This window comes from Marmota monax, unplaced genomic scaffold, assembly GCF_021218885.2.
Source record: "Marmota monax isolate L192 unplaced genomic scaffold, Marmota_monax_Labrador192_F-V1.1 WCK01_AAM20220418_F8-fsc01080, whole genome shotgun sequence".
Classification (NCBI taxonomy): Eukaryota; Metazoa; Chordata; class Mammalia; order Rodentia; family Sciuridae; genus Marmota; species Marmota monax.
This window is the reverse complement of record NW_026694955.1, coordinates 78053-91941: the sequence shown is the minus strand read 5'-3', so window position 1 is coordinate 91941 and position 13889 is coordinate 78053. Positions and strand designations below refer to the sequence as shown.

Sequence of the window (13889 nt, the reverse complement as noted above, 5' to 3'; positions counted from 1 at the left end):
CCTGGAGGACTCCGCCCCGCCAGCAGCTGCCTCCCCTCCGGGATCACCGCTGACCCCGTGACCATCCTGACCCTGGACAGCAATTGGCCAGCAGCCATCTCTGCAGTCCTGAACCCAGTTCAGCGCCAGAGCGATTACCGCCATCCCACACTCATCCAAGCGCTCCCTCCAGCATCCAGGACAAAACCCCCAGCCCAATGCGCAGCCAGAGAGGGCCAGAGCTCGCTGCCTCCATCCCCTACGAATGGCCCTTAGATGCCCTGTCAAGCCACCTGCAAGAACACCCTGGCCACAGATGCCCCATCCCCACCGTGCACCACCAAGGCCCCCAGAGAGGAGCCATTGGCCAGCACTATTACTGGCATTGTGCAATCCATCATCTGCGTGGTCATGTTGAACTTGCCTGCCCCCCTCCAAGGGCGTGACCAATCCGTACTGGCCCAAGCAGTCAAGTTCTCCATTCATCTTTGCAGGTGGTCAGGGCAGGTACAGCACAGGCAGCAACAGTGTGAGCTTTACCCACACTATCCCATCCATGTGCCTCAACCTTGACCTGGAGGGACCACGTCCAGAGGCCTATACCATTCAAGGACAGTATGCCATTCCACAGCCAGATTTGACCAAGCTGCACCAGGCAATGCAACAGTCTCATTTTCCTATGACGCATGGCAACACTGGTTTCAGTGCAGGTTTGGATGCATCTTCTCAGACTACTTCTCATGAACTCACCATTCCAAAGGATTTGATTGGCTGCTCGTCAAGGCGCCAAAATCAATGAGATCCTTCATTTGTTGGGGCGCAGATCAAAATTGTGAACCCAGTGGAAGGATCTACTGATCCTTTCCTGGATCTGCTGCCAGCATTAGCCTGGCTCAGTATCTAATCAAAGTCAGGATTTCCTCAGGGACTGGTGGCATTGGGAGCAGCTAGAGCAATGCAGATTCATCCATAATCCCTTTCTGCTGTTCACCACCACCCATGATCCATCTGTGTAGTTTCTGAAAAGTCAGCGATTCCAGGTTTTAAATAGTTTGTAAATTTTCAGTTTCTACACACTATCGTCCACTCGTGATTTTTTAATTAAAGCGAATTAATTCCTTTCTCTGTTCAGCTTTTAATGCTGAGATCCATATTTAGTTTTATAAGCTTCTTTTTTTTTTTGGTCATGAATTTTTCTGTTTATCACGGAAATGTAAGAGTGGACTATTAATACATTTAAGTTTAGTTCTGTAATGTCAGGAATTTTTCAAAAAAAATAAAAAGTGGACCTGAGCTTTTTCTTTGTGGCTAGAAACTGGATGCCACAGTGATTCATGTGGGTTTTGTTCCTGTTGACTTTCTGTTATTTTTGTACCTTTTGTCCTTTACAGGACCCTGATTGGGTTTTGAATAGAAGCCTTTATTGCAATTAAGATATTTTCTCCTGTTCTCCACTCCCATGTATTTTATTCACCCTCCTTCCTTTCTTCCTACAACCCTGTATTTGTTGCCCCTTGTGAAACCTTATGCTCAGATTGAGGATTAGAATTTGCTAGGACTTAACTGTAGAACAGGTGTGCAGGTCCATGGTTGGAGACAGCGACCTTACTCCAAGCTTCGCCTCTAACCTCTAGCAGCTCTCTGAAGGGTGGCCACAGCAATGAGGTGCGCACCTAAAGGGCGCCCTTTCCCCAGGCGAGCTGCAGCACAACCGCTTGCCAAAGGCGGCTGGGGTCCAGGCCGCAGCCACCATCGCGCTCCGGCCCGGGCTGCAGCGAGAAGGGGAGGCGGTGGTCCCAGTCCCGACCTTGCCGGCCCGCAGCCCCCCACCCAGCTCAGATAGAGGCCCTGGCCATGAGTCTGGGCGGATCTGGGGCTCAACAGAGCTAAGGGGGCACCTGCCCGTGCAGCCCATGCAGCCTGATTGCCAGCGCCTGGCTCTCACAATGATGAAGAAGTTTAAGTTTAAGGTGGACTTCGAGCTCGAGGAGCTCTCCTTGGTACCCTTCGTCAATGGCGTCCTCTTCTGCAAGATGTGGCTGCTGTATGGAGGCAGCTTCACTGCAGAGTCCTCCAGGTAAGATGCCCTCCGTGCCTCCTGCTCCTCCCGAGCCCCCGCGCCCCACCTGCGCATCATTGGCTGGTTGCTGAAAAGCATCCCTTCCCTTAGCCCCTTCGTTCCAGCCAGGCAGCAAGCCTCGTGAGCTCCTTGTCCTCCAGAGACCTGTCTGAAACCAGTCAGGAATGTATCCATCAGCACAAAGTGCTCCACAAATGGGTTTATCTAGGATGGCCTTGGCTTCTGCGTTCCTGGTTCCAAATGGTTCCTGATGACAGCTCTTTCCTCCCAATTCTCTAGGAATGGGAGCAATGGCCAAAGGGGGAGAGAGGATGCTTCTTGTTTCCCTTAACACATTTCCATATTTATAAAATACAAAGTGCAATTGGAGCTGTTGTTAAAAACAAAACAAAAAAAAGTTCCCAGATGCTCTGAGTTCCAAGAACAACTGCTGTGAACAGCATGTGCTTGGTGTCACTTCTTTCTGGTGGGCTAGGAGGGGTTTTGCACGACCAGATTGAGGCTGAGGAAGGCCAGGTCGGCCTTAACTTAAGGCAACTGTTCCTAGCACATGAGGCAATAGTTGATGAGACTGTAGATTGCACCTCCAGCTCCAAGCTAATGATCATTGAATTACCTGTCTTGAAGTGACCACTGTGAGTCTCAATGTGGGGGACTTAGAACCAGGAGGGAAGCCCAAACTCTGTGCTCATTTTGAAATGAGCCTCTCCCTGTTGCCCTCTGCACTCTCTGGGAGAGACATTAGTAGGTTCCAGAATGCAGCCAGGTGTGGCAATGTTCCTTGAGTAATTTCAGGATTATTCACGGACTGACAGATTTGCCCTAGGGTGATTTTTTCTTTTCAAAAAAATAGAAAAAAAAGTTTATCACTGAATTTTTGAGTTCTTGAAGTCAAGGATAAGGGTTAATAATCTTTGTTTAACCCACATATAGTGGTCACAAACTTTATTTTTACACTAAAAATATTGTACTTTCTTTTTTATCTATCATCCCATTAAAATTGTAAAGGAAAGAATGTCAATGGATTGTGGAATTGGAGCCAGAAAATTGTCCACTGTGGCAATATTGAAGTCTATGGGAGCCCAATAATGTCTGGTTGGCTAAACCAAAGGATGTGTAAAGCACTATTGATTCTCAAAATTAATAAATAGTCCACTGAGGATAATTTTTAAAAATTAAAGTTTGGTAACAAATCTGAGTATATTCAGCTAATTAATTATAGTACATAATTTTTAGCACACCTGTAAGAGAATAATGAATGGTGCAAATTATATATATATATATATATATATATATATATATATATATATATATATATATGTGTGTGTGTGTGTGTGTGTGTGTGTGTGTGTGTAATACCAGCTCCCAAGGTGCAGAAAAGCCTATATCAATTTTGAATGTACTGTAGGTGAAAGTGATAGTCTTGTTTTGCTCTAGGTTCTACCCCACTACCTGGAGCAGTTAGGTGAGTACTCCTGGCCCAATGGTGATACCTCGTGGTCAGGACACTTGCTGGCTACCTTCTTAAGTCAGTTATTTATTCATTGCAGGCAAACATGTCCACTAGGCCTTATGAATATAATTTTTTTTTTTGGTACCAGGTCTTGAACTCAGGAGTACTGGACCACTGAGCCATATCCCCAGCCCTATTTTGTATTTTATATTTATAGCAGGGTCTGGCTGAGTTGCTTAGCCCCTCACCATTGCTGAGGCTGGCTTTGAACTCACAATCTTCACAAAATATACTATCCTATTTAATTCTGACAGCAAGCCTAGGGATCCACATTTTGTGAATAAATGATTCAAAATCCCCACAGATGATATGTGTAATGCCAAGATTCTGATACAGGTATAACTTCAAACAGGGTGATGCCAGATAAAGGGGGGAAGTGTGTTCTGTGCTGACGAGTTTATAAATAGACAGTTTCCTAATGATTTTTTTGTGCAGTGGGTATCATTTGATTTGTCCTCTGCAAGACTTGGAAATGAAAAACTATCCTGTGATAAGCTTCACGAGTTCTCTTCCAATTAAAATCTGGCTTTAATCAAGGTAAACACAGTTAAGCATATTGTTTGTTTGTTTGTTTGTTTGTTTGTTTGTTCCTTTTTTTATTTTTAGGCTGAGCAGTGAATGGGAAAACTCTGATTCTTGATTTTCCCCCCTCTCTACATCATCAATTCTTTCTTTCTTTATTTTTTGTTTATTTTTGTAGTTGTAGATGGACAGAATGCCTTTGTTTATTTTTATGTGGTGCTAAGGATTGAACCCAGTGCCTCACACAGGCTAGGTAAGTGCTTTGCCACTGAGCTACAGTCCCACCCCTCCTCCTCAGTTCCTTTCATTACAAATTTGTATTTATGGAAAAAAAAGAATAGTGCTTGATACAGCCAAACAAACAAACAAACAAAGAAACAGAGTTTGAGGGAAATGATTCAAAATTAGAAGTCTGTGCCTTTGAAGTTAGGTAGAGAGAGTTAGCATAAAGCTAAGAATAAGAGTTTGAAATTAGGTAGGTTTAAGTGTAATCCCAGTTCCACCATGATAGATCTGGTTGTGGTTACTTAGGCTCTCGAAGTTAAAAATCTGTAAAATTGAATCCGACACTAACACTTGAGGTGATTTTGAGGATTTAGTAAGCTTATGTGCTAAGATACCCAACAGTGCTTTGGTATCTATTTGGCACTTAAAGAGTAGATAACAAACTTTTTCAAAAAGGTCTGCTTGATTTAGATGTTATAGTTAATTCCTTTTTCCTGACAAGTACAAAAATGTTGATTTAAGAAACATTCCTCATTTTACAAGGGAAAAAAAATCCAGAAATACCAGTGGTAAGTAAATTATTTCAAAATTGCATAACTCTTACCCAGTGGATGCCAGTCTAGGAATGCAACTATAATTAAATGCTAGGTTTTAATTTCTAAAAATCCATTTGTGGGACCCTTTTAAATCAGAAGCATTAAACACTGTAACATTTCCCCAATAAAAAATGTGAAATCAATAATATGTAAAAGATATAATAAAGCACACTCAAGACTGCTGTCTTTTTTTTATAAGGTATAATATTTTATTAATAAAGATTTGAGATAATGGTTTGAAAGTGATACTTACATATTTGATAAATGTCACATCAGTACACATAAAAACCCTTGGTAGTATCTAGAAATTGTCTCTTTCCATACAAGTCTTAAGTACCATTTCTGTTGTTATTGTCAAATGCACCATTCCTGGCTAATTTTACATCTCCCATATAAGAAAAAATAATGATGCTCTTATTATTCACAGGGCTATGGTTCCTTAGAACCTGTTCTTTTAGAAACAATATTGATTTTCCTGCTTCTCTACTTTCTTAATAATTTTAATTTAATGCTAATTATATCATTAATATATTTCATCAGCCATCTTCTGAATCCTGACTTCTAAAGACTTTCTCAATGGTTATTACTGAATTTCATTGAGTTGACCACAAATACAAGTCTTACCCAGAGGATATAGTCAAATGTGAATGATGATTGGTTTTCTGGATTCTTAAATTTAGCCTATGAAATTTTACAAAATAAATGTAGAACAGCATGCCTAGCAATCATGACTTTTCTTGAATTTGTTAGGCCATTCCTAGAATGCTGTCTTTCAATGCTGCCTGCACAACTAGTTTATATTGCCATCAGCAGAGAAAATACTTGAGGGGCAGATGACTGTGTGAGAAGAGAAATTCCAATGGCATCCATCCCTTTTCCAGTAAGGCTTCAGATCAGCCAAGGAACATCCTTTTTTGATAAATGGAACTAAAAGAATATAAGTGAGCTTCCTCAAACCTGAAAAAAAGGGCATTTGTGAGAAGTTTAACACAGGCATCATATTTAATGGTAAGATACTGTCCCCTTAAGATTTAGAAAAAAACAAGGACATCCACTCTCACCACTTTTAGCCAGGGTTGGCAAGAAAAAAAGTTAAGAGGTATCTAGATTAGAAAGGAAGAAGTAAAATTGCGGATGACAGGACTTCCTTGCATATAGAAAATTCTAAAGAATCCACTAAAAAAAAAATTAGTAATAATAAGTCAGTTCACCAAGGTTGAAAGATATAAGATCAATATACAAAAATTAATTTTATTTCTATATATCTAAAATGAACAATCCATAAGTGAATTTTTTAAAAAAATCAATTTTTACTAGCATCAAAAAGAATAAAATATTTAGAAATAAATTTTGCCAAATAAGCGCAAAACTTATCCTCTAAAATCTACAAACCATCACTTAAAGAAATTAAAGAATATCTAAGTAAAATTTTTTTAGTACTAGGGATTGAACACAGAGGTTTTACATGACTGGTGTCTCTTTCAAAACTGCCTTCAGACTCTGATTCTTGCAATCAAGTTAGAAAAATTTTAGCTATGTGGCTCTGAGTATCAGGCATGAGTTTGCTGTCTTTAGAAAGGTTTACCAGGTTGTTCTTGGCTAGTGTCTGGGAACCTGAAATCTAAATATTTCTATACCTGATATAAAACTTCATCTAAATGATACAAGCTGCTCAATGTGCCTAGACTGCACAAAGTGTGATTCTTGATAAACACCTTCTGAGACTCATGCATTTGGGTCCATTAAGCAAGGGGTGCTAAAGTAACCATCCTAATAAAAATCTTCAGCACTGAGTCTCTAATGAGTTTTCCTAGTAGACAACACATGTGACAATTTGATGCTAAATAAATTGTGCCTGAGTTTGCTTTGTATCCTGTTGCTGTAATAAATCGTAGCCATAATACAAGTATATGCTGAGTCCTGTGAGTTCTCCTGAGGAATCACCAAACCCAGTGATGGTCTTGGGAACACCCATACATGAAATAGTGTGAAATAATATTTGTTTGTTAGAGAAAAGTCTTGGAGATATATAGAAAATTCTCTGTCTCTTACACACACATACACTCACACCACACACTTGGCTTTGTATAAAACCTAAACATGCAGATACTTCATTTTTCACAAAATATTAATTGTGCATTTACCAGTTTCTAGCTGTTAGGAACTGTGAGAAGTACAACAAATAAAGGTCCACAAAAATTACCTCAAGTTAATAAAAATAATTATAATTATTTGTCAGTAGGAGACAGTATGACTTGCTTCCCTGTTCATGGGTCAGACAATATGTGAGGGTGAAATTATAAAGGAAAAGCGTTCATTTACAGCTGTACTGGTTACTGAAAATTGTATTTGCATTTCAGTTGAGCATGCTGGGAGGATGAATTTGCATTGACAAGAAAGTGAGGTGGGAGGACAGCTTGAGCAAGACACTCATAGAATTGGTTCTAGATCATCCTGATTCCACAGAGTTCATATGGAGCAAAAGCAGAAGATTAGAAAAAGCCTTTGAATGTCATTATAGTTTGTTTTCCACTGCTCATAGGATAAAATTCAAGCTAGGATTCTTGAACTGAGTTGTAGTACGATTAAAGTGATATTTGAGCTTCCTGGCAGGATGATGCTTTTGAATTCAAATGATAATAGATGAGATGAGGAGGAAAATTAGGAGCCTATTAAAATAATGCAGGCAGGAGCTAATGAGATCCTGAACTCAAGTTTCTCATATGAGTGACTGATAAATGAAAATGCTGTGATAGATCCCTTGAGGCCAGGAGAGAAATAAGGAAGTCCAGACAATTCTTTGTTTTGTTTAAGTGGAATATTGTATATGGTGGTAGAAGATATGAAGACTTAAGTTGATAACATGATACATTTGGAGGTGACAGTGAGTCCGATAAGCAGTTGAAGTCACATTTATTGTGATATATGTGTTTCTTAAATTCTAGTCTACGGGAGCCATACAAACTTGTTAATTTCTCATTTAGATCTTCCTTATACTGTTTTGGCCTTTTAGTGATTGTTAGTGAAAATTAATTTTAGAAGGATCCAGTTTATCCAGGGAATGTTTGCTCAGTGAAGAGGTTAAAAAGAAATAAGACTAAAAGGTATTTATTTGTAATGAATGATGTTGTTATTATGAGTTTGGTACTGAGAATTAAACCCAGGGGTGATTAACCACTGAGCCTCATCCCCAGCCATTTTTATGTTTTATTTTGAGACAGGGTCTTTTTAAGTTGCTTAGAGCCTCACTAAATGCTGAGTCTGACTTTGGACTTGGGATCCTCCTGCCATAACCCCCCCACACCCCCAGTCATTGGGATTACAGGGGAGAGCCACAGTATCCAACTATAATTGTTATTAAAATGGTCAGGGTAAATGGTTAAATTTTACATAACCATAATTATTATAACATTTGGAAAATACCTTGTACAATTATATTGGTCTATTCAGCTGAAGCCAAGTTCTTGCATAATAAAATATTTTCAAATATCTCTTAGACAAAATATTATATTTTTTGAATCTTTTTAGAGTTCTTCTTTTGTAAACATTTAAATCACTTTTGAAGTTTTATTAAGACTGTCAGGATAAATTTAATTTTGTTCTGTTTAAATAAAGAAAGAAATTTTTTCTACATATTTTGGGCCAATTTTTTCCTATTTCTGCACCTGTGTGAGTGGATGGGTGCTAATAGGTAAAGTAAATTTTCAGATTTCACCTGAGTTTTTGGCTGAGCACTTCTTTTTACTAGATCTTTTATTTTGTAAACAAGCTAAAAAGATTTCTCTCTTTTTTTTGTCAAAGACTGTCTTTATGTTTTCAAGATTCTATTTAACTTGTATAACAAATATTTGTTTATTATTTTAACTAAATTATTTATTCTAATTTGGTATACATGATGGCAAAATGCAGTTTATTTCATATGACACATATAGAGCACAATTTTTCAAGTCATTGATTGTACACAAACTATTTCACACTGTTCATGTCTATGTACATGTACTTAGGGTAATCATGTCTAACTCATTCCACCATCATTCCTACCCACCGTGTCCCCTCCATGTTTTCAAGGTTTTAATTCACTGCATTGTTTATTTCTTTTTACTAATTTTTCCATACTTCAAAAGTAATATAGACTCATGTGGAAAACTTAGAAAAGCAAAAAGAAAAGAACAAAAATTGCCCATAAATGAACAATCCAGAAATAAACACTATTACTGATATTTTGGTGTATGACTTAGGAAACTCTATCAATCCCCACATATACATACATACATAGATGTATATGCCCAACCTCTCCACAATCATCAGATTCTTTTAAAAGAGATCGTAATGTACTTAATACATTTTTTACTTCTATACCATTAAACATTAAATGTTAAAGTGCTTTAAAATTAGCATACTATAGCGATCCATGCATACCAATGTTTATAGCAGTGCAGTGCACAATAGTGGAGTAATGGATCCAGTCTAGGTGCACATCAACAGATGAAAAGATAAAGAAAATGTAATATATAATGGAATTCTAGTCAGCCATAAAGAGGGATGAAATCATGGCATTTGTGAAGTAAACGAGACTCAGAAAATCAAGGGCAAATGTTTTCTCTCATATGCTGAAGCTAAAGCAAAATAAGGGGGAAAAGGCAGGGGCCCCATGCAAATAGAAGGGAGACCAAAGTAGTAGAAGAGGAAGATTGAAGGGGAAGGAGGAGGGACTGTAAAGGGGAGGATGCAGAATAAATTGACCAAATTTATGATGTGAACATATATGATTGTACCATGATGAATTCCACCTACATGTGCACCTATAAAGCACCAATTTACAAAACAATAAATACATAGAAGGAAGATCAGCAGAGCAGAGGAAAGGAATAGAGCCAGGGAAGAGGAGAGGGAAAGAGGAAGTATCTGGGACTGAAATGGAGCAAATCGCATTCTAGTCATGTATGATTGTATCAGAATAAACTCCACTATTATGTATAATTATAATGTGCTAATAAAAATGAAAATGTTTTAAATCGATGCATATCATTGTATTTTATTAATTTCCATGATTTATTGTACCAAACTTTTTGTAGCAGTCAGATTCTTGTTGTTTTGAGATGCTGGGTATTGGACCTCTAACTCTGGTCCACGTCCCCAGCCCGTTTTCCCTTTGTAATTAATATTTTTTTATAAATAAACCACCAAAAGCATCTATATAGCCCAATTTGGTGCATGATTATTTAGGATTAACACTTACAAATGGAAATATCTGGTAATGCATGCATGTTTTTAAAACACTTGACATATACTTCCAGTTTACCTTTTTGCACTAAACTGAGTTTTGATGATGGAAAAAACACTAATAAGTATTAAATATCAAAAATAACCAATATTAGAAAATGCTGTTTGACCATATAGCAGATAATTGTGTACACCCTGGTTCCAGCAATCACCCTTCTGGGTATATAGCCAAAGGCTATTAAATCAGTATGCTGAAGAGAAGTCTGCACTCCCATGTTCATTGCAACATTATTCACAATAGCCAAGACACTGAAACATCCTGTCTGTAACAGATAAATGAATATTTAAAATGTTTTATATCCAATGGAAAAAAAATTCAATCTTTAAAAAGAAATAAATCCTGTTATTTGTGACAAAGTGGATGAAACTGGAGGACATTATGCTAAATGATATAAGCCAGGCATAGGCAGTGCACATGTGTAACATGAAAAAGGCCAACTCGTGGAAGCAGAGAATAGAATGGTGGTCTCCAGAGCATAGAGGTGGAAGGTATGGGGAATTTCTAATTTCTGTTAGAATGAATAAGTCCCAGAGATATATTGTATATCATAATTATTAGAGTTAATGTACATTTAGAAATTGCTGAGAGTGGATGATAGATGTCCTGACAACAAAAATCAAGTGAATTGATGAAATTATTAACTTAATTGAACCATTTCACAATGTACACATATATCAAAACACCATTGTATACCATGTAATAACACATTATGAAATAAATATATAATTGAGTGCACAACTTTTGTGTGTCAACTATATATTAATATAAATAAAGATATAAGAAGAACTCTTTATATCCTCACTGGAAATGGAATCATCAATTCACATTATTATAATAGCTCTGAACTACTAGTAGCTAACACTTATTTGAGCACTTTCCTAATATATATATATATATACTTTTTTCAATTAAATTATATGTATATGATCATGTGTATTTATAAAAGTACAAATTGCTCATTCATTAAACACCTTCTGAATACCTAGCAGGCACCAGACATTGGGAAGGATGTTAGGAATCTATAGTAATGACGACATTAATACCGCAAAGGTAACAGCAGACTTTTCTCTGGAGCCTTCTATGAGGTAGGCATTGAACAGGAATCCTCCTCCTGATTTAGTTCCCATTTTATAATTAAAGAACAAAGAATTAGAGAAAATGTCTAATGCAAATGATCTGCTCTACTTGCAAAGCGGTTAACTAACTTATGGTCTGTTAGGATCAAAAATGTGTCCAGCTACGTCACCCTGACCTCATAGAGAAGACAGATGTACTTTCCCTGAAGACCAAGGGTCATAAAGGACAATAGATGTGCAGACAGTGAGGAGACACCATGGTACATGCTGTCCTCCAGCAGGAACTTCATGGATCTCTAACAGAGAAGGGTCAGACCAATACTACAAGGTCCATGAATTTTCTCGTGCATATTTTCTCCGTCTCCAATGCTTCCTTTTTAAGTCCCTTCCTCTGGGACTGTGAGGTTGACTCAGTCAGGTTGCTCTGGCCTGCAGGTCACAGGTGCAGAGGCCTCAGGACTCACTGGGTGCATGTGGCTTGAGGCTGCCCCAGTGCGGGAGTAGGGCAGAAGAGCACATACCTACTCAGCACACCTCCTAGCTGCGCTGACACCAAGCCAGACCAGACTCCCTCACAGTGGGATACTAACAGAATGACCAGGGGTCAGAGAGGGCGGAGTCTCTTTGTTTGGCCAGCAGCACCGCATTGGAATGGGCCACTTGTTTCTGTTGATCTCATCTTTTCATCTCTTCTAAGGCCTGATCAGTTTAGTTTTCTTTAAGTTGTGTTTATGTTAGTCACAAGCAGTGGCTGTTGATGACCAAAGAACCCAGATAACAGAGGGTATGTCCGTGCTGGGGCAACCGAGTACTCCACAGGGGTCACTTCCTTTAATCATCAGCAAAAGCAGATACGGTAGAAAGGAAATGATGTACCCTACATGAGAAAGCTGGGTCACAGAGATGTCAGGTCAACTTCTCCATGCCACACAGCTAGCAGTGTTGGAGCTGTGACTCAAACTGGGGTCTGTCAGACCTCCAAGTTCACATCTGGAGCCTTCTTGCAGCCACCACCTCAGTGAAATGTGATGTGCACACAGTGCTGTGGGGCCAGGGAGATGGATGTAGTCAACCCAGCTTATGGGTCAAGAGGGACATTGCCACCCAGGTTAAATCCATCAGATGCAGCCACAGAGAGGGGACAAGTGAGCCAAGCACACTAGATGACCAAGTTAGGAAGGACATAGCAGGCAGAGGGCCTGTCCATGAGAACTGGTCTCTTGCTGGTCTTCCAGAGTCCAGGAAGACGAATGGCCCAGCACTAGTTGATTCGTGGCTCATCCCCCTGGGAATGAGGTTCTGCATTCACTTGGCTTCTGAAGTCCCACCCTGACTCTTGGGGTTCCAGCAAGCAGTCCCACCTCTCGGTGACCTGTCCTGGTGCCTGCTTCTGCCTGAGCATAGGTGGATCCCAGGCTTGGCACTGGGGCCAGCTGCTCTGCTCTCTGTGTTCCTCTTACTCTGGTCCACGCCCCAGAGAAACGAGTGGTGTCTCCGATGTGCAGAACTTGATGGCAAGGTGCAAGGCAGATGGGCCCAGCTTCTTGGACAGGTCATGTTCCAGAACTCAGTGGTCTAACTGCAGCCAGTTCTGCCGACCAGTGTCATCTATGAACAAAAAGTACTCTTTTGTTTCAGGTTGAAGTGTGAAGCCACCAGATTCAGCAGCTCTCTTGACAGAAGTTGGGGCTGAACCAGCAGCTCCAGCCTTCTGTCATCCAGGAGGTGCACCTAGCAGTGCCTGTCCTCTGTCATCTGGTACACATCCGCAGCCCCCCCCGCCCCCGCACATGTCCGAAGCACCTGGTGGCAAGCCAGCAGCCACTCTGTAGACCATCTCCAGAGCGTGGACACTGTTAGGTTCCACACGAAGGGGATGTTGGTGAACAGTAGGTCCTCCACGCCGCATTTGAACACCGTGGCCATCCTCTTGGCTTGGGTGCGGGGTCCCCACCGCCATACCAACGGCACCTCTGCAGGCAGCTGTGTGAAGCCTGCTGCCCAAATGGTCTAAAGCTCGCGCCTCGGCGGTTCCCGGCAGCATGCCTCGGGATTGGGCACCAGCCAGCCAAGGGTAGTAGTTGGCACCAGTGGCCTGAGTGCGCCCCGTCCCCCCGCAGGCTGCGCTAAGCTCCACCAGCTCCTAATATATATATATATATATATATATATATATATATATATATATATATATATATATATATATATTTTTTTTTTCTTTTAAATATTATTTTAATTATACAACATTCTATGGCACAATTCTAGGATAAATTGATCACCACCTGACAATATCTGGCATTTTCCCCATCATTTTCATTTTCGTTACTGGCCAATTATAAGTGTAAATCTTCCAAACAATCATTCACACACTCAATGACACTTGTAGGAAATGAAAGAAAATATATACAATAAATCAGTATGACTAAAGTACTGTGCAACATGAAGCAACACTTTGCTACTTGAATATGCGCCTGCTTTTGTGCTTTCTAGTTATAGCAACAAAACAACTACTTGAATTTAAAAAAAAATGCTTTCAACTTGTTTTCAAAGTGCTAAATAATATCTTTTGACAGCTTTTGGAAAAATTCCACTGATTTTCAGTCCTGATTTAAGC

At 39.7% G+C, this 13889-nt stretch overlaps 1 pseudogene; it reads left to right on the top strand.

The window, feature by feature from the left end:
• Positions 1–255: 255 nt before the first annotated feature.
• Positions 256–1145, top strand: LOC124081255 (poly(rC)-binding protein 2-like; annotated as a pseudogene).
• Positions 1146–13889: the final 12744 nt, after the last annotated feature.